The 27,410-nt window shown below is 54.3% G+C and overlaps 1 long non-coding RNA gene across 5 annotated transcripts; it reads left to right on the top strand.

Annotated features, from left to right (window-relative positions):
- LOC123927806 lies at positions 1 to 26,340 on the top strand. 5 transcript variants are annotated; one of them, XR_006815550.1, is made up of 7 exons: positions 1 to 1,528; positions 3,492 to 3,570; positions 6,364 to 6,533; positions 7,638 to 7,790; positions 17,627 to 17,725; positions 18,692 to 23,808; positions 25,806 to 26,340. It is a non-coding gene; the product is annotated as an uncharacterized LOC123927806 (long non-coding RNA). The 5 variants fall into 5 exon arrangements; XR_006815548.1 differs by adding an exon at positions 24,330 to 24,610 and having other exon boundaries at positions 17,627 to 23,808; XR_006815549.1 differs by adding an exon at positions 3,878 to 4,048 and having other exon boundaries at positions 17,627 to 23,808.
- Positions 26,341 to 27,410: the final 1,070 nt, after the last annotated feature.

The following is a 27,410-nucleotide window of genomic DNA, read 5'->3' as shown; positions in this document are numbered from 1 at the left end:
TTTAACGGGACTGATTTCTGGAACATTCGGGACTGCGGCACCCTACGGCCAGACCGAGATTTGGGTCTGCGCAGGCGGCGATGGGTGGTCCGACGGGCTTCAGGACTTGATGGCGTAACCCCCTTCTTCCCCCACGTACGTATTTGCTGGGATCGGGGGCGATGTCTCTGCGTATGTGGGTGCTCTGTCTTTCTCACCTTCTTTCTCGCTTTTTGCTATTTTTTCTCCAAGAGAGGGCTTTTTTTTTTTTCCCCACTTTAATTTCTTTTCTCTTAGTGTCAGCTGCTCAAGCCTGACCGGGGTAGAGGAGAGAGGAGCAAGCTGTCCCTGGCGTCCCACCTGACCTCCCAGCCTTTGCCCCCATTTCCTTCTACTGGACAGACAGACTGGTTTGCCAGGTTGTTTGGGTGTCAGCGTCTGTCTGTCCGTCCATGCGATTCTTAGGTGGAAGGTAGGGAGTGGGGAGGAGAGGTGCCGGGAGGAAGGTGAAAGGCACAGCTTTCCAGGGGTTGCCTTATGGAAATGTTCAGCCCTGGGCACCCGGGGCTGGTGGGGAGCAGGTGGGCAGGATGGGGCGTGGGTTGGGAGAAGTGGGGTAAAGCTGGTAGGTTTGTCACTGCGTAGTTGGGAAAAGTGGGGAATGGTGACGCAGTCACTGTTGCATCTCGTTAGGAGCTCCAGGGGGACAGGTAGTGAGGCTCCCGGCATCGGTAGGGCCAGCTGAGAGGGGTTAAGGATGAGCTGAGAAGGGAAGCTAGCATTTAGAGATTAAATGTCATCCTTTTGGCGTTGGAAAGTTGTTTACCTTGTGCTCTCTGTGTCTCCATGTTGGCACCCTTCCAGTTCACATGTGATGGCCTTCCTTGTACTGCTGCATCATTAACTAAGTGACTGAGCTGGCCTTCCATTGGCCAGGGGAGGGCTCTCACTCCAGACATTTCTTCTGATTGGTGGGCGGGCCAATGGCAGGTGAAAACCTTTTTTTGATTGGTTGAGGGCAGGGTATCAAATCTGAATTTGCATTTCACTTGCTTAAAGGGGAGGGGGGAGAAGCTCAGCAGCTTTCTAAAATCTGTTTAGGGGTGTGCGTATGCTCCTCTTTCAGCGCCTGCTTCCGACTGACCAGTTGAAGCCTCTTGCTCTGCCTTTCTTATTTCGTGCACTCTAAGGAAGAGGAGCCCAGGGTTCCCCAAACTTTTTTTTGAAGGAGGAAGGGTTGGAGAGATGGGTGCGCAGGGAGTCGACCAAACTGGAAGGAGGTATCTGTCCTTTAGTTTGGTGTTGGAAAAGGGAATTTTCAGTCTGCCACACCTCAGTATTGCGGCAAAATAATTCTTGGCTCCCCTGGAAACGCACGGGCAAGGTAGGACAGAGCTGCTGCTGCTGACTGCCACCACCATGGGCTTCCTGCTGCCTCTGGGCTACTCCCCGGGGACCAGAGATTTGCATTGACGGGGCTGTCCAGAGCTGAGCGTAGTGTGGGAAGGACCTGCCTTCTGGAAGCTGCTGCTCCCTGGTGCCGGGAAAGGTGAGGATGGGAACCGACCCCTGGGAACTGACCCCAGGGGGTTGATCAGAAACTGCGTATTTGGTGGGATTTCCAGGAAAGCAGCTGGACCTCCAGAGGTTTGGAGGTCCCAGGTTAGAAAGGTTTGTCATTCTGGGGAGTGAGGAGAGTGAGAGCAAAACTAGGGCAGCAGGCTGTTCGCCTGTGGCTGGGGGAGGGAGACTTGAAAAAATCAGGGTCCTGGCTCCCCGTCGGGTCCTTGTGGGAGGTCTCCTGTTTGTGGGGAGGGGGTTTCTGAGCCCTGCGCCTTGCGCAGTGGCCCCCGCCCGTGACTGCGCATCGGGGAACGCAGTGCGCCCTGGGTCGCCGGCCTAGGACAGCACCGCCCTTCTTATTACATAACGGAGGCACGGCTGTGCCTTCTCGGCCCTTCTTTGCAACCCTGCCTCTGGCTCCCCAGGGCCCACAGAGCTGGGGAGGGTCTGGTTGGGAGCAGTGGAAGACTTCGCTCCCTCAGAGGGTTCCCTCTTGTCCAGCCAGTGGTAGGAGCTAGGTTTGAAGACAGAATGGGGTGCTCTCCCCCTTCCTGGAGTGTTGAACATAGAATGTCCTTCTGGATGCCCTGTGTCACCCATGGACCCCAGAACCTCCCGGGGGCATGGGGTGATGCCCTTCTTCCCCTCTTGTGCTCTCTGGGTTTTTAGAGGAAGTTTCTGATGGGAAAGATGTGACAGTTGTAAGAGTGAGGAAGGGTGGGGGGTGCCTAGTTGGGAGGGGGTTCACAGTTCATTTCCCTTGTCACTGGCTTGCCTTTCCTTGGGTGGGTTGACAATATTTTTGGACTCCTTTTTATCCAAAGGCTGCCATTTTGGAGGCATTTCTGCTGGTCTCTGACATGGTGGCGTTCGTTTTTCTGGTCCTGCTGTGCCAGTTCCGCAGAGTGGGCGGGGGGGGCGGGGGCTATGACGGAGGAGGGGAGGGGGGGCAAAAACGCAGCAGAGGCGGGCACAGTGGTGGCTGCCGCAGTGAAGGTGGCCCCAGGGGCAGGACCGCCCAGTCCCACCCTCGGTCACAGCCTTGGGTGGGGGTTCCTCCACCGGGGGTCTGGGGTTGGCCGGAGGGTGGGTGTTGCACACAGAAGGCCTAGGTCTCCCATGCCCTCCTCAGCTTGAGGCTTAAAGCAGTCCAGAGGAAAAGCTGAGTTTTGGGGGGGGGAGAGTGAAGGCAGAGATATGGCTGCTGAGATGTGTCAGACCTGTGGTTTGTGTTCCCCAAATAGGCTCTGTCTCCGGTAGTCTCTCTATGGGGACGGAGTGGGGGGGGGGGCGGTCCAAGGCAGATTTGTTTGATGGCCCTCCCTTTTTATTGTTTTTCTTCTCTGCTCCTTGTCATGCCCCCTGCCAGTGCCATGGTTCCAGCTGTAGTCCTCCAGTGAGGCTCCCTGCTGCCCGTCCCTCTCCTCTCCAGGCCCTTCTGCGTGCAGCGGCCATCTTGTCTTTTCTTGCTTAGAAATTTAAAATGGTTTCTCGTCGTTTCCAGAATAAAATCCCTTCTCTTTAGTACGATGCTGAAGGCTGTCTGTAACCAGCCTTAGCTCTCCTGTTCAGTCTGACTTCTCTGCGTTTCCCCGGGTAGACCACATATTCTAGCAAAACCAGGCAAATCACTTTTTCTTGCTTTTCCGACCTCTCTGTTTGCACCACTGGTATTTTCCATGACCCTTTGGCTTTACCGCACCCACCTGTGGCAGGCCGCCGTCCTCTGTGGACCTTTGCGGATCCCCTTCACGAGACGCAATCCTCGGAACCACCCCTGGCTCCCTCCAGCCAAGCTCTCATACACTTCATCCTTCTTGGTTGCTACTTTGGTTATCGTCTGGCTCTTTGTGTGTAAGTCCTATGGTCACCTATTAGATGATGAGCTCCCAGAGGCTGGGGAACGAAGAAGGAAAGCACTTACCTATTTGGTGCCTTCCGTTTGCCAGGTACCATGTCGGGCGATTTCTCGGAGCTTGTTTCATGTATCATTTTCCCGCAGCGCTGTGAGGGAGCGTCCCATGTCTGGTAAGTGTTCTGCTCACGATGAGAACCCCTGTTCTCCCCAGAGCCTTTGCATTTTTTTACCTATCAGTTCTCCGTGTCTGCAAAATGCCTCTTATGAGGTAGGTCCCCGAACTTGTCTATTTAAGGAATTTTGTACATCCCTAATGCCGTATGGGGATTTGGGTGGCCAACCTTCCTGAGCCCAGCGTCTGGGTCTTTTAGTCGTTCCGTGCTACCCTCCCTGTTACCCCGTTAACTTTCTCCCTTCCTTTGCGGTCAGGTTCACGCAAGATGATGGCTTTTTTTTTTTTTTTTTTTATTGTGGTAGCTGCAGTTGATGGATTAACAGCCCTCAGTTGTCCTGGTCCCCTTCCTCCTAGAGGAGGAGGTGGAGGTGGGATGGTTGTAGCACCTTCAGAGCAGAAGGAGCTCCAGGACCCAGAATCAGTGGACCTCATACAAGGCAGGAAGCAGAGCCCTTGCACTTGGACTGCCCTAGGTTTGCATCTCGACCCTGCCTCGTCTTTCTGGATGGTTCTTCTAGGGCTTTGTGATGTCAGTAAGTGACAGGGAGCCACCATAATCTACTACACAGAAATGCATAATATATTGCCAAGCAAATAGGATCCCCACAGAAAATGATGCACTTCCCTTTCCCCTGCCCAGCTGTCTTATCAGGGCCTTTAGAAGGGACCATAGCAGGTGGCTGGAGAAGGAATGGGGGGAAGGGAGCTTGAGTGTCTTCAGGGGTATTGGAAGGCAGAGGCAGAGGAGGAGGTAACCAGGCAGTCCACACCTGAAACCTGTGAGGGGGTGCCGTCCCCCACCTGCAGTAAAGACCCCTTTAACATCTGCATCGGGGGAGCGCTGTGGGAGTGGAACCGTGAGGACAGGGTGGGCAGTGGCAGAGTGAGGGTTAACCAGTGGTCCTTCCGGGGAGCCTCATGATGCCAGGTTAGTTTCCCTTCTTTCTGATGGCAGCAGTGGCTGCCTGCTTCCTGATGCCGTTGCATCCCGTGGGAGGGGAGCTGGGCACCCTGGAACCCCTCGTCACCAATTCTGGGGCTGCAGAACAGAGAGTGACGACAGCCCATGAGTCGTCAGCCGACGGCAGTGGGGACCCTGGTGACGACTGCTTTGTTGTTTTTTTCCTCTTTGGATGATGACTCAGTATGTCGGGAGCTGGGAGATGGAGCACTCAGCTGAGTGGCCAGGGCGTTCTGTCAACATGAAAACAGCAAGAACAGCTTGTCAGGGCTTGGAGCCGACCCCGGGGCTGGGGTCATTTTCAGGAAGGACTTGGCAGAGAAGACCACTTCTGGGCATTGGATTGGGGTGACACCGGGTATCCCAACGGGGCTCTGTGGACTCTTGAATTTTAGAAACCGAACAGAAAATGCAGCTGCTTGTGTTATTATTATTATGCGCTTGGCAAACAGAGCCACTTTTCAACCTCCTCTCATTCTTCCGCAACAAGAGGCATCTTCTCAGGGCCAGACAACCCTTTGGGATTTCTCACTGTGGCCTGGATAGAGGGTGAGTCCCATCTCGGGTATGGTGGACCTCACAATCCCTAGTGAACCCTGGCCTTCAGGGCCCCAGGAGTAGGTGCCCATCACGGAGATGTGGCATCTTAGGTGTCCTCTGCTGGCATCACATGGAGATGGCGGGTCCACATCACCAGCCTCGAGCTGAAGACTAGCTCTTGGGCAGTCTGCTTTAGCCTCCCCTTTCCTTATTGTCCCAAATCAGACTTCTCCTCTCCCCTTGCATCTTCGAAGGAACAGTGGCCCTCGAGTCCTTGACCTTTGTGGGTGTGTATGTGCGTCATCATGGCGGCTCAGGGTTCTAGGCTTTTCTCGAATCTGCAGCATTGCGCCAAGCGCCCATCAAGTGCGCGTGACGTTCCCCCCTTGCCCCGCCCGCCCGGCCCCGCCCAACCATGCCCAGCCATGCCCAGCAGTGCCTTCTCGGGAGCAAGAGAGACCTGGACCTCCATTGCCACCGAATCGCAGGCAAGCCATTATCCTCAGCATTTGGCTTCCCTTCTCTCCTGTTCTGTCTCCCTCAGCCATGGCTGGGGACAGAGAAACCAACAACTTGTGGGTGGGGATGGAGGGACGGCACGGTCTGGGACCACCCGGCCTACGCATCCCTTGTGCCATTTTTCAGCCGCATGCTTTCCTTAGATGATGCTTAGCACTGACGCTTGTCACCGAGCACCTTCTCCTCTCCCCCAAGGACCTCCTGGAATGATTCATTTGGGATCTTTTCAGGGAGTGGCTTTGGGGCCTTGGGAGCCAGAGGGAGCAGGGAGACCTGGCTGAGGTCACAGTGGAGAGGTACGCAGGGCAAAGGACGGAGCCGACTGTCCCTGCCCAGAGTGCAAAGGCAACCCCAGCCCCTTTGTGTCATGTCTTTTGAGCCTGAATAGAGAGCAACTTGACCTAAAAAAGATTGTATGTATGTGGTTGTTAGATCCTTTGTGTCTTTGTCCAGAAGCCGTGCATATGATGAGAGCCCAGATTCTGTACTTCAGAGAGCTCTGTTGTCTCTCAGATTTGTTTTCCAAAAGAGATGGTAGGCCCTCCTTGATGAGGCCCAGTGCCCACTGGGACTGGCCTTTCTTCAGGACAAGGGGCCCAACCTTGTCTCGTTTCTGCCGTGGACGGGTGAGCAGCTGCTGAGGGCTAGGGTCCCAGGGCCACATATCAGCCCTAAACGGGACCCCGATCGGGGCCCTTGCAAAACATCACTCGGTTGGTGGGCCCTGAGGGCCGAACCTATTGTCTCCTTTTCACTTCTTCCCCACAGAGAACTCAGACGAACTGAGCGCCTTTGAGTAGGTGACAGCCTCCTGGAGACTCACGCTAGGCTGAGACGGAGCGGTGTGCAGAAGACAGCCGTCAGAGGCCGAATGGAATGGCCCGTTTGCATTTATTTGGAGCAAAAGAAAGGAGAGGGCTGTCAGCCCGGCTCTGCAGGTAAGTACTTGTCTGCGTTGTCTTCTTCCTTCCGATGTCGGAAGCCCCTGCTGTTTACTGAACCCACCCAGCTGCTGGGCGTTCTCCTTCCTTTCCCCGAAGACCCCTGCCCCCGGTCCTCCCTCAGACAGGACGAGATCGATTTTCTAGTGCCGCTGGAGAGCTGCGGAGAGAGGCTAGATCTCAGTGTTTAGCCCCCGCACGTCGCCCTCACATTCAGGAGAAGTCGATTTTCCCTAAAACGGAGCCAAAAGCCCATGTCCCTCAGTGCCGTGTTCTTAATGGACCGACGGGAAGGGCCCTGCCTGCCCTCGCTGCCCCCAGCAGGGAGGAGAGGCTCTCAGCTGGCTGGCTGGGGGAGGACGGTCCTTGCCAGCATCTAGTGTGGTTCTCTGCCAAGTTCTAGCTCCAAATCTCTAGGCCGCTAGGAACCTAGACTATATATAGCATTGTGCTAAGCAATTCTTATCGGACATGTCTGCCCTCCCCTGCGGGAGAGGAGCCCTTCTCCCAGGGAACCAGAACCTCGAGAGTGTGAGCCATCATCTCCAAGGGGCCTTTCATTCCAGGAAGGGCTGTGTGTCTGGGGCTGGTTCCGGAATGCCAAGCCTTCTTTCCTTTTCCTTCTTTCAGACGCTGATAGATCGGAAAGTCTGATGTGGGAAGAGGGCCAGGCGGGGCTGATGGTTCTCGATGGATTTGGGGGCTTAGAGGAGGATAGGCTAGAGGCTGAAAGTGTGGCCGACGGCACGGAGTGGCCCGTGTCACCCACCAGCCTCCCATATGTCCTCTTGGTTTCCTGTTTGCCTTGCTTTGCCCAAGGATGTCTTTTGACCTCTCATGCTTCTTTTGGACCTCTTGTCTTCCCTGCCCTCCTCTACCTCTTCCTCCTCCTTCCTTTGATTTTCTTTAGGCCCTGTGACGGCAGACGTGGCTCGGGCATCCGGGAACTGTGTCTGCTCTCCGCCCTCACCCGCCGTTGGAGGTTTCGGGGAGATCTGCCTTTAGTCAGCCGTCCTCAGGAGCAACTGGGTGGTGACTGCGCGTGTCATCCTCGGTGGTAGAGGGCAGAACGGGCTGGATATTTGCCGCCTCCTCTCGTAGGTGCCGTGGAGCCACCAGTGTCTGTGGTTCTGTGATTCCAAGTGCCCACGGACGGAGACATGATCCGATCTTGTCAGTGAATCATCTTCAGGCTGCTTATTGGAAACCAGATGGTGCAAGAAAATGGGATTTAACCGCTTTGCTGCCTCCCAGGTAAGTCAGGTGTGGGCTACCGCTTCTGGCCCTCCCATAGCCCCCTTCCTTCTCTTGGCGACCATTTTCCTTAGTCAGTAGGGAATCCTCAGACATCTCCATTCAGAATCTCCCAAACAATGCCCTCTTCTTTCCATTCTCCCACTCCTGGTTTTTTTGTGAATGGGGTCAGTAACCAGCAAGGGCCTGGGGGAAGGGCCAGCCCAAGTGATGGTGAGGGAGATGGCTGGGATGCATTGCTGGGTGTGGCAGTCAGTCGGCAGAGCAGTGCGGCCTCCCTCGGTGACTGGTCTGGATCTCTCCTTGGCCCCCAACATCCAGAGTGAGGTTCTGGGTTAGAGCCCATTAGGTGCCGGGGCCTGCGGGCCTTCCCTGCCTTGTGTACCCCAGTGGGTGCTTGCTCTTACTCTAGATCCCTTTAGACTCGCTGGAGTTTAGCGTGTGGGCTTGGTGGTGGGCTTCAGGGCTCTTGCCCTACTTGGAGGAGGGGATGTTTTGGGTTTTTTGTTTGTTTGAGTGAGTGAATCACTTTCTTCCTCTGGGCCCTCATGGCCTTCACCTTAAAAAAAAGAAAAAAGAAAAAAAGAAAAAAAATTCTGGGCCCAGTAAGCATGGCACAGCATCTCTGAGCAGTTGACATAGAAATCTTTTTTCTCTGCCTACTTGATGCTGGTCACAGTAATAGCGATGGTGATTAAAAATGAAAATGGTCAGCAGAACCGGGAGGGGAGGAGGGGTAGTCTGTCATGTTCTAGAGACAGCTCAGGAAGCAGACTGTAGGCGCTCACCCTTCTCCCGACCAGGAAGTCTCTCCTGTGGAAGGCATTCCTGCATTGTTCTGGGTGAGCAGGGTCAGGTTGGAATTAGCCGACAGCACATTTGTCTGGGGTCTCAAGATAAAAGGAATGGTGCTGGGCAGTTTTAGGATATGCTTGACTAGTTTCCGGAGGCACCCCTGGGATCCCACCTCTGCTCTTGTCTCACGGATGTCTCCCCACCCGTCTCCCACCACTGTCCGGGAAGGACTGGTGAATTCTGCCTGTCCATGTGTCATCCTCTCTTCTCTCCATTGGACATGAGTCTGAGCTGGCGGTGAGCAGCCTGAGGTCCTCACAGAGTGAGGCATCTGGCAGGGCCATTGTGAAGAGTCCGGGTTCTCTCTCTTAAAGGAATCTGACAAGTCTTAGCCCCTCCAGCAGTAACGTAGGGAGGGATGTTGGGGTGTTGGGCCTGGAACACGAATAAAGAGGAGAGATGAGCTTCAGTGCAGCCGAGGAGATGAGGAGGAACCGGCCAACTCCCTTGAGATGTGCCGGCTAGAGTCCGGCCAGTGCTGGCTGCCGGGCCGGGACCAGTTGGTGCCGTGGGCCGTGCTCAGGCGCCCCTGCTCCCGCATGTGCAGACCCGGGCCTGGCTCAGGGTCACGGCCGCTCCCATGCACAGCCCTGCCCTGCCCTGCTCTTGGCGGGATTGAGATAACCAGAATGGGAAGCAAAGGGCAAGTTGGTTTGGCTCCCTGTGACGCAGTTGTCTCTGGGGCCTCTGGTGTTTCCAGAATTGGAGGGCGGGGTGGGGGGGGGACATCTCCCTGTTGATTTTCCTATTTTCGATCCTCATTTAGTCCTTTCCTCCCTGCTTACCAGTCTGACTTCCACTGACATGACACGGGCATTATGTCACAAGCCAAGCCAGAACAGTTGGCACCCCCTGAGAGGGGGACCAGGCCTATCTGGCACTTGGTTCTCAACCCTTGAAGTCCCTGCGGTCCGGGAGCCAGGAGGCAGTGTGGGGCCTTTCCGTCTGGGGTCCAGCAGAGGTGAGCGGAGCGGGTGGTGCTGGAGCCGTGGTGGCGTGGCTTGGCCAGGAGGTGTTGGGGAGGGGCCCTGCCAGGGGGCCTGATTGGTCAGCACCTGCTCTATCCCACTGAATCCTGGTCTGCTCAGGGCTGTGAACTGTTTAATGCATATCTTGGCTCTGTCCCCTGGCACAAGGGCCTCCGAGGCTGCAGCCCCGGCTTTAGAGAGGATGTGTATCTCACGCTGGTCACTGTCTTGGGCACGTTGCCTCCCTGTGAGATATGTAAGAGATACTGCCTTTTCCACTAGCCGGCTGTCCGTGGGAGGCCCTCATTTTGCTTTGCTTTTCTGGGCCTTGGAGTGTCTGTGAAGAAAGCAGAGGCTGGGGTTGGTTTCTTGCTGGCTTCTTCCTCGGGAGCTGCTCGTGAGCTGATAAAGCCAGAGAACACCTCCAGGCCCCAAGATCTGAGCAGAGTCTGATACAGTAGTGTGGAGCCTGGGCAGGTGGAACAGGGGCCTGGGGACTGAGAAAGGCACGCAGGGAACGGTTGTGCACCATCTGACCACAGGACCGAGGCCAGGATCCAGGGGTCGGGGTGAGGGTATATGTTTCATGTTCAACTAGCATGGCCCTCTGCAGCCTGGAAGGGACCTATGTGTGCATGGAGCCCAGGTCAGGGTCTGTAATGAGGCGTGGGGGTGTGAGACAGGCATCCCAGTGTAGTCCCAGGGAAGGGAAACTCACCTTCATTAAGGGTCTCCTTTTGCTTATCTGATTTCATTCTTAGAGCAACCCCATGAAGTAGGTGTAACTTCCCGTCTCCCATTAAAGAAACGGTCCATATTAAGTGACTTCACCAAGGTCACACACTTGGCCAGTGGGAACGCCAAGATTTAAACCCAGGCACCTCTGATTCCAAAGCCTGTATTTTCTCTTTACCCTCTTGGGCTGACTTCAGACATTTTGGGGAGCTAATAAGACCGTCCAAGATCAGGCAGCCAGCAGAACGGATGGTGAGCAGAGTGAAAGGCGGGGTATCTCGGGGAAGGTGGCAGTGGGCGGAGACGGCTCTGCCACCTCCCTCTTGGGGGAGGCCGAGCAGAGGCAGCTGGCTGTCGGCGCCCGCCAGCAGGCGAGGGTGGCAGGTGCGACCCTTCTCCAGACCCCCTTCAGCCCCTGCTCTCGTGAGGTGTGCTTTCTGGTGTGGGGAGAGGCCATTCATGATGATGACAAAGGGAGTTGGGAAATCTGCAGAGCAGGCATAGATGGAAAGGGGGACACCCACATGCATCCGAAGGGCCCAGGGATCCAGATGGTGGCCAAGGAGGAAATTTAAGAGGCTGGGGAAGCCATAGTGCTGGAGCCCCCAGAGTTCACAGTGATAGAGGGGCTAACCCCTCTGTTGTCCTAACAGCTAGAAAATTACCCAAGGTCCCCACGACTTACAAGAACTTGCAGTCAGGGATCAAGACGGCAGTAGATCTCGAGCCTCTGGTCACCAGCAGATGAAGGTTTTTCTGTCAGCCACTCTCCCAAGGTGCCAGCTGGCGTCTCTGCTGCAGCCTTGTTCCTGTGCCCCTCTCTCACCCACACAGATGAGGAACACTCGGGTTAAGTCCGCGGTGAGTCACTGGTGAAGTAGGTGCCTGCGCGAGGCAGAAGTCAGCCCAGCCTCTCCCACCCGAGCCTGGGGTTCCCACATCCTCATGACAGAGGAAGGGCAGGGGGCAGGAGAGGGAGAAATCCCCGTGTGCCGGAGGCTTGGAGGAGTTGGGTATCTTGAGAGGTTGAGGCAGGTTGGTGGCTGAAGGTGTTTCCAGTATGTGGGAGGGTGTTTCTGGTGTGTGCGGCTGCTGGGCTCAGGGCTAGTTTACAGGGTAGACCTGGGGCTTGTGGTGTGTCTGGCCATGTGATTCTCCCCTCTTGCACCCCGTGATCGAAGCCTGGCCCTCCCGGACCTCAGAAGATGCCACCTGCTGCTGAGGGGTGGGGGAGCAGATATCGCACAAGGATGAGGTGTGGGTCTTGGGGTGTGGTTGTGGGGACTCAGGGAAGATGGGCTGTGTGTGGCGTGGTGTAGAAGACTCAGCAGGCCCTGGCTCCCTTGGTAAAAATCTTACTCACTTTACGTCTTTGGGACTCAGTTTCATTATTTATAAATTGAGGGAGTTGGACCAGAACCTTTTAGAAAGCGCCTTGCCAACTCTGATGCAGGGGTTCCCTGGATGTTTCTGGAGGTATTTCCCAGGCAGAAGACTGAGAACAGCTACAGTCCCATCTTCTGAAGAGATGCTGTCCCCGTCAGTGAGGCCAGACGGATGGAGACAGTTTGCCCAGGACCCCCGGCTACAAGCAGAAAGGGGCCAGAGATTACATGAGGGTGACTGATGGAGGAAGGTCATCCAGGTGACAGAGGACGTGAACTCTGCCTCCCACCTAGTGGCTTGTCTGCAGACAGGTGATGTGGGACCTGCTGGGGGCTCTCTGTGTCACAGGGGCTGACTGGAGATGTTCTATGAAGGAAATTCTGGGCTTTCTGGCCTTAAATCCTAGAGAGAACATGGGACTGCGGGTCAGGTGTCCCAGGCTTTCCCTCTTCAGGGTCTGAGCCCCTTGCTGTCAGGAAGTTTTCCTTTATATGTAGCCATCTTTTCTCATGTGGTTGTTGAAGCTCCTCTATTTAAAAAAAAAAAAAAAAAAAAAAAAAAAAAAGGAAAACAAAAAAAGATGGGCGAAAAGAAAAAAACAAAAACAAAAATATCTCCAAGCCACCCATTCCATTTTGGCTTTTTAGTCCTGAGTCACTCTTCAAAAGGTAGCAAAAATAAAACATGTGCAGGCAAGCTCAGGGTCCCAGGCCCTCACAAGCCAGCCTGGGACCGTGGAGGCCTCTGTCCCCAGAGGCCAGCCCTGCTCTGAGTCTGTGTGGGTGGGGTTGGGGCTGGGGCTATGGGTACCTGCCACACGTGCCACCAAACAGAATGCAGAGTTTTAAAATTAGCACCATTGCTTCAAGACACTGTCCACGTGCCGCTTTGCTGGACCCTTACTTACATGGGCCTCGGAGACATGAGTCCACCCCCTCTCGCCCCGAGTGGTGTGGCAAACGGCTTTGGGCCAGGATTCAGGCAGGAGCTGAAGTGATTGGTGACCTGACGTCTTGTGCATGCCATGCGATGTTCTGCAGCTCTTTTCAGACTGGCTGGTTCATTTGGTCCTCACACTGCCTGCGAGGGTGGGTGGTCGGGTCCCCACAGTCGCTGAAACTGAGCCACAACCTTGCCAAGATCCACTGATACCTGCTGAGTTGGGGTCCCCTACCAAGGTCCCCCAACTCCAAATGTCATTTCTTTGGGTTTTAGTTGTTGTTCCACTGACCGGTAGGCCAGGGACAGGGAATGGCCTTGGGCAGCTGACTTGATCTCTGTAGGTCGAAGATCGCTTTCCTATACACTGAATGAGGAAGGGAGCCTCAGAATGTCCAGCTTCTCCTGTTCGCAGATTCTTTCGGCTGCTTGGAGCTCTTGGGAAACCTGGTGTGCACTCCTTGGCCAGGAAGCCAGCCATTCCCCATGTGTTTCTGGTGAGACTTCTATGTTTGGAAGCTTCTGGAATTATGCAGTGCTTCTCAAACCATTCCGACACATTTGTAGGGCATTTCGTGCGCGTGCATATAGTCCTGTCTCTAGTCCGAGCTAGACTTCTGCTAAGTCTAGCTCACTTAGAAATAAGGCTTTCTTGTGGGATCTGGGAGATTTTTCCCAGCAGACCGATAAGGGAGGCCCAGAGCTTTGCCCAGCCTGAGCGTTGTGTGGCTGTTCTCTCTGCTGGCTAATTAGCATACAGCCCCCGCTGGAAGTATTAGCTAAGGGACAGTGTGAGATACTGGAACCACTGGCTTCAGCTCTGGCTGTTGCTTCCTGATAGAGTTGAAAAAGTAGGACTTACCCGTGGAGAGGAAGGAAAGTCAGAGAACGCCTAGACGTCCGTGTTCCCGGATCCTGCGTGTAAGCCCGCTCTCCGTGAGGGGGGGCCAAGGCACAGCTCAGACTGCTCGTCCTCTTGTCCGTGTGGCCCTCTGAGTTTCCTTTGCTCAGAGAGACCCAGAGCCTATATGAAGGGGCAGAGAAGTGTTTGTCTTTATTTAGAGCGCACTAACACAGGATGGTTTAGGCTTGCCTGGGCATGAATCCGAAGGATTGGGGCTGGACAGCAGGGCAGCGTGCATACGTCTGTCTGTCTGTATTCCCCGGATGCAGCCTTGGCTCACAGAGAAGCCGTATCATGGGAAATCCACAGGGCAGTGGTTTTGCCGGACAAAGCTTCTGATAACTATTGTGTGAAGATTTGTCGTATGGCACCCAGATCTTTCTGTTTTCCCGGAGGGTGGGAAGAAGGATGGCAGAACCCAAAGCCGGGAGGTGATCTAGTCCAGACTTCAGGGAGAGCTGTGGTGGCCTTTTGCTGAGGGCTTTCAAAGAAACACAGAGCCTCTTTATCTGAGAAGAGGGACTGGATGTCCCTGACAAGGTCCCTCCCGTCCCGAGTCTGTGGGGCTCTGAGACTGTCCCTAGAACAGCATGAGCTTTGGGTGCCGGACCTAGAGCAGGCTCCGTTTTTTCCTTTCTGCCTTAGAGGCCAGCCTGACCTGGGAGGGGGCACAGGAGCATTGTACCCTTGTTTCCTCATGCAGACAGAACTTCTGGAACTGATCCTCTAGGACTAATACTATTCGTAAATAAAAAAAGAGGAGAGGGGCGCCTGGGTGGCTCAGTGGGTTAAAGCCTCTGCCTTCAGCTCAGGTCATGATCTCAGGGTCCTGGGATCAAGCCCCACCATCAGGCTCTCCGCTTGGCAGGGAGCCTGCTTCCTCCTCTCTCTCTCTTTCTGCCTGCCTCTCTCCCTACTTGTGATCTCTATCTGTCAAATAAATAAATAAAATCTAAAAAAAAAAAAGGAGATAGCCAGGTCGTCCCCCATTGCTGTCTGGGAAGAGCCCCGAGCTGCTCTACTCCTGTACTTGAACCGCTGCCGCCACCCGCCCGTGCTGCTTCCCCCAGCCCTCGGGAGCTTCCAGAGAAGGCCCTGGAGAGGTGAAGGAGCAGGGGCTGGGCCAGGAGGCAGGGACAGACAGGGTTTGCTGGGAAGAGGGTCGGAGGTGGAAGGAGGACTGTCTCAGGGCAGGTCCACAGCTCTGGGACCCGTGATGCTGCCTGCCACGCCAGAGGCACACACAGGTGCCCCCATGGGCGTACGATTTCTTGGGAACCCCGGAGTCTGAAATAAACCAGTGAATGGCTGATGAGGGTTATTTTCAGGTGGATAATCGTATATCCTTTTGTGTTATTCCTGTCTGCAGATTTAGCACCTGAAGGCCTGACGGGTTGGGGACATTTTCCTGGGCCCTCCTGTCTGTAAAATCATGCTTATTTTATGTTGATTTTCTGTCCCCATTCCTTCCTGTTTCCTCTCTCACACGGTCCTTAGGAACACCCGAGTATTTGTCCTCACACTTGTGTTCCTGTCTCCTGGGGGTACTGTTCTTCCAGGCTTGGACAACATTGAATGTATTACTTTCCTTCCGCATGTGAACAGACCGCAGGCTCACTGCAGAGGGGAGCCATCTCTGAGATGGGGCAGCCATCCCCAGAAACCTCCTGTCCACCTCAACCTCATCCTCGAGCAGGCCATCGGGAGCCCCGGGGAGATGAGATCAAGGCCCCTCAGCTGGGCCCAGCTTGGCGCCCCCATCATGCTTCCTATTTGGGGGGAGTGGCGGCTCAGGCATGAACCCCCTAGCCCCAACACTGTTAGCTCATTCTTCTTTTCAGCTTGAACCCTGAGTAGCGACCTTGAAGGTCTGAGACCACGTGTCACCCTGCTGGGTGAGGATGACCTAGAGGGACAGGAACAGAGGGGAAGGGAACCCATGCTCCTGGCCACTGGCCTCTCTCCAAGACAGGTGAACTCTGTGTCCACAGAGGAGCTCATTTAATCTTTTGGCCCTAATGAAAGTTGTTTGTATTTTCTCTCCCTCACTATTCTCCCTCCTCTTTCTCCCTCAACGCCCCCGCCTCCGCCCTCCAGCCTCCAAAAGAATTTAATCTGCTGGACAACAAACAATACTGTTATAAAACTTTGAAAACAAGAGGGTGAGGCCTCCCTGACAAGGAGAAGGGCATGCCGGGTAACGGCGGCGGGAGCCTGCCAGGCCCAGGACGGAGCCGGGCCAGGGCCCAGTTGGCCGGGTACCTGGGCGCCTGCCCCTGCCCAGCCACCAGCCGAGCCATCCCCAGTCCAGAGGGGAAGGAACCGAAACAAAAGCAGAGGCAGAGAAGCTCCCGAAAAGGGGAAGTTGTATGTGTTCCCCTCTCTCTGATCTGATGGGAGTGTGCTAGACTGTGAGACTTCCTCCTCCCCCCCTGTCCCGGTCCTCCCTCCCCCTTCGCCCTCCCTCTGCCTGCCTCCTCCCGCCACTGTCTGTTCCAGGTCCTGAGACTGGCGGGCCAGGCCCCATAACAGAACAAGGCTGGCCTGCCGTGCAGGTAGAGACCCCCGCCGACTGGCAGCAGGGGAGGCATCAGGAAAGGTGCCCCAGGTTGGCTTTGGACTCTGGACGTACCCTCTGTGTGCCCAGCCTTTCTGATCCCAGCTAGGAAAGTGGAACCATGTTACGGGTTGTGGCCTGGTCCCTCTGCTGCACCAGCCGTGTGCCCCAGTATCGGGTAGAGCCACCACTCGGCTCGTCAGTCTGTCCCCAGCGGCCTGATGCCTGTAGGGGCCCATGCTCCAGGGAAGGCGTGGGTCGTGGGGACCTATGGCAGGGGCCCTGCTCTCCCTCCAGGAGGATTGGGGGCTGAGCTAGGGAGCCCTGGAGCCCCAGAGACATGCTTCCGGCAGCAGGCAGGCACAGGGTCCTGTGAGTGGGGGTTCTGGTGGGGTGCTGGATCTGCTAGTTACTCTTGGCCGTCGAAGGAGTGGGTGACCCAGCTCCACTTGGGAGAGGGGGAGCTGGGCTCCAGCCCATCTCCCTCCAGCCTTCCCAGTTAGATTTCACCTGAGACTGAAATTTCCCTGCCACATCCGTCTTGCCTGCTTGGAGCACTGCTTGGGACTGACGAGGGGGAAGGAGCAGTGGTCCGCCTTCGGCTGGGGGTTGTTCGGACTTGTGAACCGTGGGGTGGGTGTTGTGTCTGTGTAACGGGCTGTAGGCATGCTTGCTTTTCCTCTGTGGGAAGCAGTTCAGGGCTGGGCCCATCGTCCTCTGCCTGAGCTGAGCCACTCTCTGGGGAAACGTGGGGGCCCCCCTGTTCCCCTTGCCACCCCATCACTCATCCTTCTCTGTGCTCCCTACCGTCCCCTGCTGCCGCCCCACACCCCACAGCTCCCCAAGGCATCCCATCCTCACAGCCAGCTGGCCATTCCAGCCTCGGGCCTGTACTGAATCTGGGAGATTTCCAAGTGCAGGTCTTCATCGATGGTGTCAAGGAAGGGACAGAGAACTGAATTTTGTGGAAAGCAGCCTCCTGGGCACTTAGGCCTCTGAACGCCTGCCCCAGGGGAAACCAGAGTTGGTGAGGCTGAGTCCATGTGAGCGAGAAGGCTGTGACCTCTTGCCCTGTTACCTCCATAGGCATTGGAGGGTCTCGAGCGTGCCGTTCCCACTTCAGGATCCAGGCTCTAGAAAGTGCACTGATCCCCAGATGCTGAGCCGTCCTTTGGGGGGGGGGCGCTGAGCAGCCAGGAAAAGAGCCGGCTCCTTGTTCTCCTCCTCCCTGGCCCTCCATACACATACCCTTCATTTTATCACCCTTTCCTCTGATTCATTAACCACAGCTAGTTGGCACCAGGCCCCACCCTGACAGCTCAAGACAAAATGTCCAGGACACTGGGTCTGGCCTGGGGCCTAGGGACAGGAAGCTGGGCCCTTGGCACAGACAACGGGCTAGGACCGTCTAGGGGGCAGAACGGACCCTATCTTCAAAAGGGTCTTCCCCCTGGACCCCTCTCTCACCAAGATGACTCTTCCTCACTGCCAGGAGCCTCGGAACCTGCATTCTGGGTGGCAGGAAGACTGCTGAGCTGGGCCGGGCTTCCGCCGCCCCTCCCCCGTGCTGGCTGGAGCTGGCGTTAGTCATGTAAGTAGCCGTGACTCAGCACCCAGCCCGGGCGGGAGGGAGAAGCTGCTGCCTCGCGGGAACCTTCCCAGCGCTCTGGATTTGAACACATCCTGGTCGCACAGAACCAGCCGGCAGCATCGGCTTCCTGGGGGCGTGTGTCTCTTGGCTCCGTGGGTTTGCTTATGGATCTCATAAACCAGGATTCCTCCTCTGCTCTCCGTTTTCTTCCCATGTTACTTTGTGGGCGCCAGGCCTGGCATGGGATTTTTAGGACTTGAAAAAACACAGTATTATTTCTAGAAGGCAGTAGAAGCTAAGCTGTCTTTGAAATCTCCAGACTGCACTTGAACCCATGGCCCACGAGTTCTGTCTATTTAACCCTTCGATGTTTTTGTTTGGCCTGCACAGAGTTTTTGTTGATTTTTTTTTTTTTAAATGTATCTGATTTGCATGCCTTTAGACAAAACACAGCCTCTCCGGGTCCCTACTCCTGCCGCACATGCAGTGGCTGCTTCTGTCCTAGTTCCTGTCCCAGCCCTGGAGCATTTGAATGCACTGACACCAGGCCTCGTGAGCCCTCCTGCTTTTCAGAACTGTGGTCCCTTCCAGGGGAGTGCAGGCCCTGCTCTCAGAGTCTGGGCTGAGCTGGAATTGAAGCCACTGTGTTCTGATTCACTGTGTGGTGACCTTTCCTCCACCCTCAGTCCCTGCCCAGGCAGAGGAGTGTCCTAGGCAGGAGGGCATGGAAAAACCTCCAAACAGAATGTCTGCCCAGAAATGGATGGGGGCCTCAGCGGGCTGCCCAAACTCTCTACCCGCATGGTGGCACCTCCCGGAGCTGACATACCCACCCCCCCCGCTGGGCGGTTTTCCTTCCCTTCCCGGACAGCGCACCAAACCCTTCCCACTGGCCAGTGTGCATGGGGCCATCAGGCCAGGCCGAGTCCCGGCAGGCTGGGGCTTCGACGGGCTGCCTTCCTACAGATCGAGGTGGCCATCGAGCTGGGTGCCAGGGAGCCCAAGCCCCTTCCAGCCCCCATCCACCACCCCGCTACACCCAGCTTGGGAACGAAAACACCAGCTGGCTTCAGGTAAGTGAGTCATTGCTTGGCAGACTTCATGAGAGAAGCCTGGTTCTTTTGGGAGGGCTGAGACCTGCATAGACTCTTGTATCCAGTGGGGTTGGAGGAGCAGAGGGTTTTGGTACTAAGATTACTTTCTTTCCCTCTTCTTGTGTTAGAGTGTTTATGATGATGTGTTCTGAATGATGGCTGTCTTTCTCCAGAGAACTGAGAATAGGAGAACTCCGGCGCTGGGAGCCCAAACTCTGGGTCATGGTCCTTAGTTCCCTCACTGGCAGTTGGTCCTCTGCCACGCCCTCCCGCCCTGAACTCTGGCCTGATGCTCCCTGGGTAGCAGGAGAGACAGTCACTAATCACCCTGATGACCACGTGGCATCTGTGTGTCCTGAAGGACAAGAGCTAGGTGCTGTGAGAGGGTGTGACAGAATGCTTGGCTCACCCGGGAAAGCTTCAGGCGACCTGTTACCTGTGTTACCTGGGGGGGGGGGGGGGGGGGTGATGGGTGGTTGCTCTGGAAGGGTAGACAGAGAATGTTCCAGAAAGAGGGAGCAATGTATGCAGAGGCCTGCTGGGGGAGGACAGGGGCCGTCTGGATGACTGAAAAACACCTGTGTGACAACATGCTGGGAAAAGTTCTGTGGATACTGGCAGTTGGAATTGGCTAAGAAGGAAGAGTCCAGCTGGGGTCAGAGGCAGAAAAGCTGAGAAGGACCAAATGTAGAGCTCCAATCCCCTCATGTTATAGGGCCCCATGAAAATGACTATCGTTTATCAGTAACTTCCTGACCTTACAACCCTGCAAGTTACCTGCTTCCTGGGGCCCAGCTGTTGACTGCAGGTGTCCTTGATCAGAGCCGCTGCCCTGCTTCCTATCAGTGGCTGAGGCCGTGCAAAGGCCCTGGGCTCTGAGCCCAGTGCTGGGGTCAGAATCTGGAGTCCAGCACAGGCATCGTGGGCAGTTCCTCCCCAGCGCCTTCCCCTACCACAGCCGTGCTGTGAGTGCGGGAGGATACAGGCCAGCTCCCAGCACCGGGGGACCCCTGCCGAACCAGGGGGCCTATCTCGCCCTAAGTTAAACATGTTGTCAGTCACATCCATGGCCATGTACAAACATTGCCTAGGACTACCCACCCCCCGCCCCGCCTCAACCTTGCTCATAGTTGAGTTCAAGAACAGAATGAGACAGGCACAGTAGGCCCAGGGGCAGTAATAGGGTCTGTGGGGTTAGATCTGGGATCTGCACCATGTGTTGGTCACATGGCCGTGGGTGAGTTACTAAAGCATAAGGAGCATTTTCTCCAGCAAGCGTGGGAACAGTACGTGCTTCCCGGGACCGACACGGTTAAACCACACACCTCAGTGTTCAAATTTTATTTCCTCCTCTTTCCTGGAGCAGTGCGTGCTGTTATTTCCAGGAGCTACAATAAATACAGGCCTGTCTCTACCACGGAGCTGGTAGCCCGAAAGGTACAGATTCCACTCTCTCTTTCCTTGGGTGTGCTGTCCCAGAAAAATACGTGTTTTCTCAGCTTCAGACAACCAGAAACAACCCATTTAGGAGATGAGAAATCTAATTTGAAGATGATGCAAATCTTATTTTTCAGACAAATTCTGAAAACACACACACACGACTCTGTTCTCCTGTTAGCGGATTATCTACTTAACACAGCTTTAGAACATCACATTTTTTGTGTGTCAGGGCTGAGAATAAGTAAGATTGCCAATGTTCTGAGCCTTAGGTAAGGCCGGGAAGGAGGAGCCTGAGCTCTTTCTGAGGAGGGCGCACGGAAGGCTGCCCAAGGCCGGGTGAACCCACCCTCTGCGGACTGGCTAGAGCCTGGTGGGCAGACAGGAGGCTTGTTGACTGATGATGTGAGATAGAATCTGAACGCCCTTTGCGCACTGTGAAATATTTAATACGGCAGGACGGTGCTAATGAAGCTATCAGTGCATTTGAATAATAGCTCTGGGAGACGTGATTTTGTCCTATAGCTAATACTCTGTTAGGACGCGTTGTGGACTTAAACCGCATTAACTCGACTTCGTAAGTTGTGTATGGCCACGGGGTGTGTGAAGCCTCGCCGCGCCGTCAGCCGTCCTGCAGCACCCCTGGGGAGCTCTTCGATGGGCCTTTCTCACGGATGGTGACGTCACGTCCCAAGTGGAACCACAAGAAGACCTCCCTCCCTCCTCGGGGCAGAGCCTGGGGCTTCAATGTCATCTTCCTCCTTTCTTCAATGAGATCCTCTTCTTCTGGAAGCTGGTTTCACATGGTGGCTTAGATTTTTCCATCTTTGTATCTAGCACCATTTGAAATCAGTGTTTTAGGAGTAAGAATTGCAGCGCAGCAAAGGGCCACCTGCAGAGGAGCCTCCGCGGGTGGGACGGGCGCCCTCCGCCTGCCACCTGAGCCGGCTCAAGAAAGGAAGACCTTGCAGAGGAGGAGGCACCCTCGCGTATGTGGGCTGTGCAGGGGTGACGGCGCGGGGCGGGTGTGGTGTTTAAAAAAACTCCGCATCTGAGCAGGAGCAGACGCGGTGCCGGCTCCTGGCAGCCCCCGGGGCTCCCCTGCCCATTGGGCCTTGGAGCGCAGAGGCGGGGCGGTGCTCCATGTGGGGCTGGATTGCACCAGGGGAGGGGCGAGGCTGTGTACCCGGAGGACGGTCAGCACTGCGCCTGCTCCCGACGCCCCGGAACATTCCGCTGCTGTGGCAGTGCGGCTGGAATCGGACTCGCCACCTGCACTGTCAGGTGCAGGACCCCCGGGAGCACCAGCGGACCCATCTCTTACACAGGCTGACCGATTTCTCCTGGTGTTCAGAGTCTGTTTTTGTCTAGCACCATTTGAAATCGGTTATGATGTAGGGGGAAAAGCAGCGGCCCCGAAGCCTCATGCCGGCTCTGGGGAGCCACCGCCTGCGGTTTCCTGGAGGACGGACGGGCAGAGCGCGCGCAAGGACCATCACGCGCCGTTTCCCCTAACTTCTTTAACTGCATTTATGATCCCTTACTGCAGAGGTAAGAGAGAACCGAATGTATTTTGAGAAATGGCTGTGCTGTCTCTGACGTCCGGGTTGCCTGGTGCTGGAAGGTGGTAGGTGCCGCACGTGCGGTCAGTGGTTGCTGTTGAATTCTCCTTCTGTGACCGGTCTGTTGGTGCTCCTGCCTGAATAAATATTTCCCTCTAGTCAAGTCATCACGTCTTTGTTTTTCATCTGTCATTCCCGCTCCATAATTCCGTGATAAGTGGGGTCGATGTAGGTTTACCGTGTGGCCCGTTAGGACAAGGATGGAATTCTGGGAGCCAAGAAACATAAACGAGAGAAAAGATCCCAGAAAAGAGAAACGTTCCAGCCTGGGCCGAGCGATGCTGCTCACAGAAGGGGAAACCGAGGCTGGTTCCCAACGGGCCGAGCCCTGGCACCTCCGTGGCCCATGATCCTTTGAGAAATGTTGCCGAACTGAGCACATTGTCCCATGGCTGGTAAAGGAGAGCACTGAGGACTTCCCTTACTTTATAAAAGACGCGGGAGGTCTGCTTCCGGTGCGCAGTCTCCGTGAACCCTTGAAGACAGGGTGAACCTGTTCTGGAAAGGTATTCTTAAGATTAGTCAGATTTGACTTCATGGGGGGTGAGACCTGGGGAGTCTGCAGGTCGGAGGGCTGTGGCCCCTTCAGCGAGCGTTTTGCACCAGACCCGCGGGGCCTCCCGTGACTGCCTGCAGCACCTGCCTTTCATGCCTGCGGTTCACGAGAAGTGGTGGCAACTCTACTGCCCGGGGGAAGATTTCCCAAGTCTGCACCCCCAGATGGCTGCCGCGCCTGGTGGGGTGGGTTCGGGGGCGGTGCAGCCTCTGCCGGGAACCCTGCCCGGGGGAACGTGCCGCACCCCCTCACTGCAGCTGCCGTGCTATTTAGGGACGTTGAGTGAAGAATCCATGTGCTCGTCCCCAGGATGGGATGGTGAGAATCGTTAGGACCCACGATTGTTTTACTCCCTTTTTGGCTAAGCTAGATACACTAAGACCTGTGTATGGCCCAAGGGCCACAATTCAGCCAGCGTTTGGTGCCTCTCCGGTGTCCAAGCCCCAGCCCCTCCATGTATTCCACATGGAACAAGTAGACAACATGGATTCTGGTCCCCAAATGCTCTCTAGAAATGCTTGAAAATCCAGTTTCGGATCCAAGCACACAAACCATGACTCGGGACCTCTTTTCTGTAAAGGTGACACCTTCAACGGTGCCACACAACTAGGTCATGAGAAGCAAAACACATGTCCCACGTGACCAAGGTGCCTCACAGAGGATCCATTAGCTTTATTCAACGAGATGCTACAGCTCTTTACCGAAAATTGCCATCTCAAGGTGGTATTTCATAACAATTTGGTAAGCAGAATGTTTCTTCTGGAGACATCTTGAAACTAGTGTTTGCGGCCATGCTCTCCACTTAGAAAATGCCCGGTCAGACATGCGTCCCCATTACCACCTCTTCTTTTGTTTGTTTTATCATCTCTTTAGCTGTGGGTGTGTAGGTGGAGAGGGACGACTGGACAGAAGCCTCATGGTCTGTGGAAATGAGGGCCGGCGATACAAATCAATCTGACCAATTTAGGCAAGACAGAATGTGTTAAGTCTTGAACCTGATAATTCCTATAAGATGTTGGCCCTGGCCTGCGAGGAGGAGCTGGCGTATGATGCCAGGGGCTACCTCGAAGACTAGGCTGTCCATACATGGGGCAAGGTTAAGGACTTTGCTTGAACACAAGAGAAGTTACAATTTTGGTTTATTCTTAGTAGTGCTCCACACACCATAACTTCTAAACAGAGTCACCAGGAGCCTTTCAGTTAGTGATTCTTAGGTTCCTCCACATACGGGCTCTGGCTATACCGTTCCGGGATCCAACCTATATTTTTGTTCTAGTTTCCCCAGGTGACGCTCAGGTGCAGCCACTGTCAAGAGCCACCCCTCTGTGGTCTTGCTTTCCTACTCAGACGGTGCTGTGAGGACCCCTAGGGCAGGTGTGTATTTTCGGTAACAAATGCAGCAACTTGGGGTTGGTCTCCGTCTCCTTGGGCCGCTGTGAGAAAATTCTACAGCCCGCGCAGCTTCTAAACAACCGACACTTCTCTTTGGGATGCTGGGAAGGCCAAGATCAAGGGGCTGGCAGATTCAGTGCTGGCTGGAGCAGTCAGCTGGTTCAAAGACCCTGCCTTCCCAGGGCAGAGGGGCTGAGGGAACTTTTTTTTTTTTTTCAGCGTAACAGTATTCATTGTTTTTGCACAACACCCAGTGCTTCATGCAATACGTGCCCTCCCTATTACCCACACCTGGTTCCCCCAAGGCTGAGGGAACTTTCTTGAGCCTCTTTACAAGGGCACTGATCCCATTCATGAAGCCTCTGCCCCCATGACCCCAGTCCCTTCCCAAAGCCCCACCTTCTAGGACTGTCACCTTGGGGGTTAGCATTTGAACCTGGGGATTCTGGCGGGACACAAACATTCACACGGTAACTCAAAATGACACACGTTATTGTTTTCAGGTCAGACATCCCCAGTGCGGCATCATCCCACTAGGCTGAACTCAGGCATTGGCGGGGCCAGGCTCCCACGAGAAGTCCTAGCAGAATCTGCTTCCCTGCCTTTCTGGCTTCTAGAGCTGTGTCTGCGGCTTGTGGTCCTGGCTCTGCACCTCCAGGCTCCAGCAGAGCCCTTCAGCCTCTGGGACACGCGGCCGCCTCCTGCCACACTCAGCTTCCTCACTCTCCTCCCTTCCAGGGAACTGAGCCATTCATTACACTCAGGGCCCCAGCCAAGATCCCAGGTGCAAAGACCCTTCACCACAGAGGGGAGGGACATTCCCAGGGGTCAGGTATTGGTTCTCCGGAATCTCTGCAGGCCATTAGCCTACCACCAGGAGCAGGAGGTACAACTCCTGGGAATGCGGAACCTTGCGCCCCAGCTGGGACCTGCTGCATCAGAATCTGTTTTTTTTTTTTTTTTTTTTTTTTTAAGATTTTATTTATTTGTCAGAGAGATTGAGAGCACAAATAGGCAGAATGGCGGGCGGCAGAGGCAGAGAGAGAAGCAGGCTTCTTGCTGAGCAAGGAGCCCGATGTGGTACTCGATCTCAGGACCCTGGGATCATGACCCAAGCCAAAGGAGGCAGCTTAACTGACTGAGCCACCCAGGCATCCCCAGAATCTGTTTTTTTTTTTTTTTTTTTTAAGATTGTATTTGACAGAGATCACAAGTAGGCAGAGAGGCAGGCCGGGGGTGGGGGTGGGAGCAGACTCCCTGCTGAGCAGAGAGCCAGATGCAGGGCTCGACCCATAGCCAAGGGCAGTGGCTTAACCAACAGAGCCACCCAGGCGCTCCCAGAATCTGCTTTGTAACAAGACTTACCTGCAACACTGCAATTGGAGAAGTGTGGTCCATGGGGTCTCATCCAAGAAATTCTACAGTAAGGAATTGAGCCGCATGTCAAATACAGATTGAAGGGGTGTTTTCCCAGGAGCATTTTCCGCTGGTGCTGGGTAATCTGATGACCAGCATTTCCCCAGCCACTGTAACTAAGTGCTCATCTGAATGATAGTGGGCACCAGCATACCAGGGCCCTTGCTTGGTTCCCATTGTTCAGCGCAAGTCTTGCTGCCACTGCCACAGAAAACTATTCCAGTTTTCAAAAGCTGTGTAAGGGAGATCGATGTTTATGATGTAAACATTAAGCAGCTTCTCCTTCTACTCCCCCCCATACACAAGTTTTCTTGGGGTAGCGAGCCAGGAATCGGGGTGGGTAACTTTCTCGTTGGGACCTGTACTTCTGGTGATTTGTTCACCTTCCGGTATGAGAGAGGGAAGGAAAAAGTTTAAGGACCACAGCCCCCAGCATTCGGCTTCCCCATATTTAAGCAATAAGGCACAGAGGTTAGCCCTTTTAAAATGTTGATTTCACAGAAGGAAAGCAGAAAAGACCTCGTTAATGTTGGATCCAAAACAGAACTTAAAATGTCTTGTAGGAATCACAGCAAGGAAGGGAACCTCTGAATCATGACCTGGTTGGAAGGACTTGGGGACTGTCCTACGCCCGGAGCGTCCACTGGAGGGCAGCAGAGCTACGCCGTAGAAAGAGGGACCTCTTCAGTTTAGTGCAACCTTTTGTGATGAACCTGGAAATAATGAAAGCAACATACCCTAGGTGGAAAAAAACAACAAAAGTGTGTGCATGGGCACTCAATTTTGCATCGTTTCTGGAAGTCAGTGCTATGTTAAATTCTGGTCTTGAAGAGTAATACGCAAACGCTTAAAATATGTGAGGAAGTTCATTCTTAGTTGCAGCTAGTTATCACACATTACTAAATTTTAGAATACTAGAGTTGTCTGTTTTCCTTAAACCAAGACTATTCTTTAACAATACAATTCCAGCTTATCCCGTCTCTGCAGCATTCCCAGAAAATACTTTGTTAGAAACCTTAAACTCTCCAACGTTTGATGCCAGTTTAAAATATACATTACAGGGGCGCCTGGGTGGCTCAGTGGGTTAAAGCCTCTGCCTTCGGCTCAGGTCATGATCCCAAGGTCCTGGGATTGAGCCCCACATGGGGCTCTCTGCTCAGCCAGGAGCCTGCTTCCCTTCCTCTCTCTCGGCCTGCCTCTCCGCCTACTTGTGATCTCTCTGTCACACAAATAAATAAAATCTTTAAAATATACATTACAATCTCAAGGCCCAATAAAATTTGTAAAATATTTTCCTTATTTATAGACAACCTAATTTATATCAAGTGTTGATATTGTAAAGATTGCTTCAGTTTCTTTAAAACCAGAGCCTTGTTTGGTTAGCCAGGTAATAAGACGTTGTCTTAAGATATTTTCTAATTTATTAAATAGACTGAATTAATAAAACTCTAATTTTCTTTCATAAAAACGTAAGCCTTACTTTGCCATTGTACATTTATAAATCACTAATGCAGAAGTTCCTAACTTTAGCTGTATATTAGAATCACTTGGGAGGCTTATAAAAAATCCCTATGCCCAGGCCACATCCCAGGTGAATTACATTAAGAAAACTGAGGGGGCTGCTACCTCAGGCGATTCCCTGTGCAACATGGTGCAGAGCACTGAGGCCTGATCCCAGACATTTAACACTCTGAATTTATTCAAATCTGCAAAATGACCAGGAAGTTTTCTGCATAAACAAAAGCAAACCCCATTGTTAGGTACACAAATCAAATTTTACACTTTCATTGCTGGGACTTAGGCTTTTCAGTACTTGACCACACCCATGCACTCCAGTGATGAGGAAGGCGTGTCTCCTTCCCAGACGCAGGGATACAGAGGTGCTGTGACCTGAGGCTGGGTAATCACAAAGGCTGATTTGGGAGATCACAGAGGCTGAGAGCTGGGAGAATCAGGAAAAGCTTCAGCAGGTGGGCAGTGGCAGCTGAGCCTTGGAGGATGCCCAGGGTCTGGCGGGACCATGAGGGCTCCGGGTGGCCGTGAATCAGCAGAGCACTTGGGACACGTGGTCTGCTTGGTGGACACAGCTTATTTGAAGAAGTACATGGAGCAGCAGGAGGAGAAATCTTAGGAAGAAAAGCTGGGACTTAATCGTAGGAAGCCTTCAA

This window comes from Meles meles, chromosome 17, assembly GCF_922984935.1.
Source record: "Meles meles chromosome 17, mMelMel3.1 paternal haplotype, whole genome shotgun sequence".
In the NCBI taxonomy this organism is placed as follows: Eukaryota; Metazoa; Chordata; class Mammalia; order Carnivora; family Mustelidae; genus Meles; species Meles meles.
This window is presented reverse-complemented; position numbering and strand designations above follow the sequence as displayed.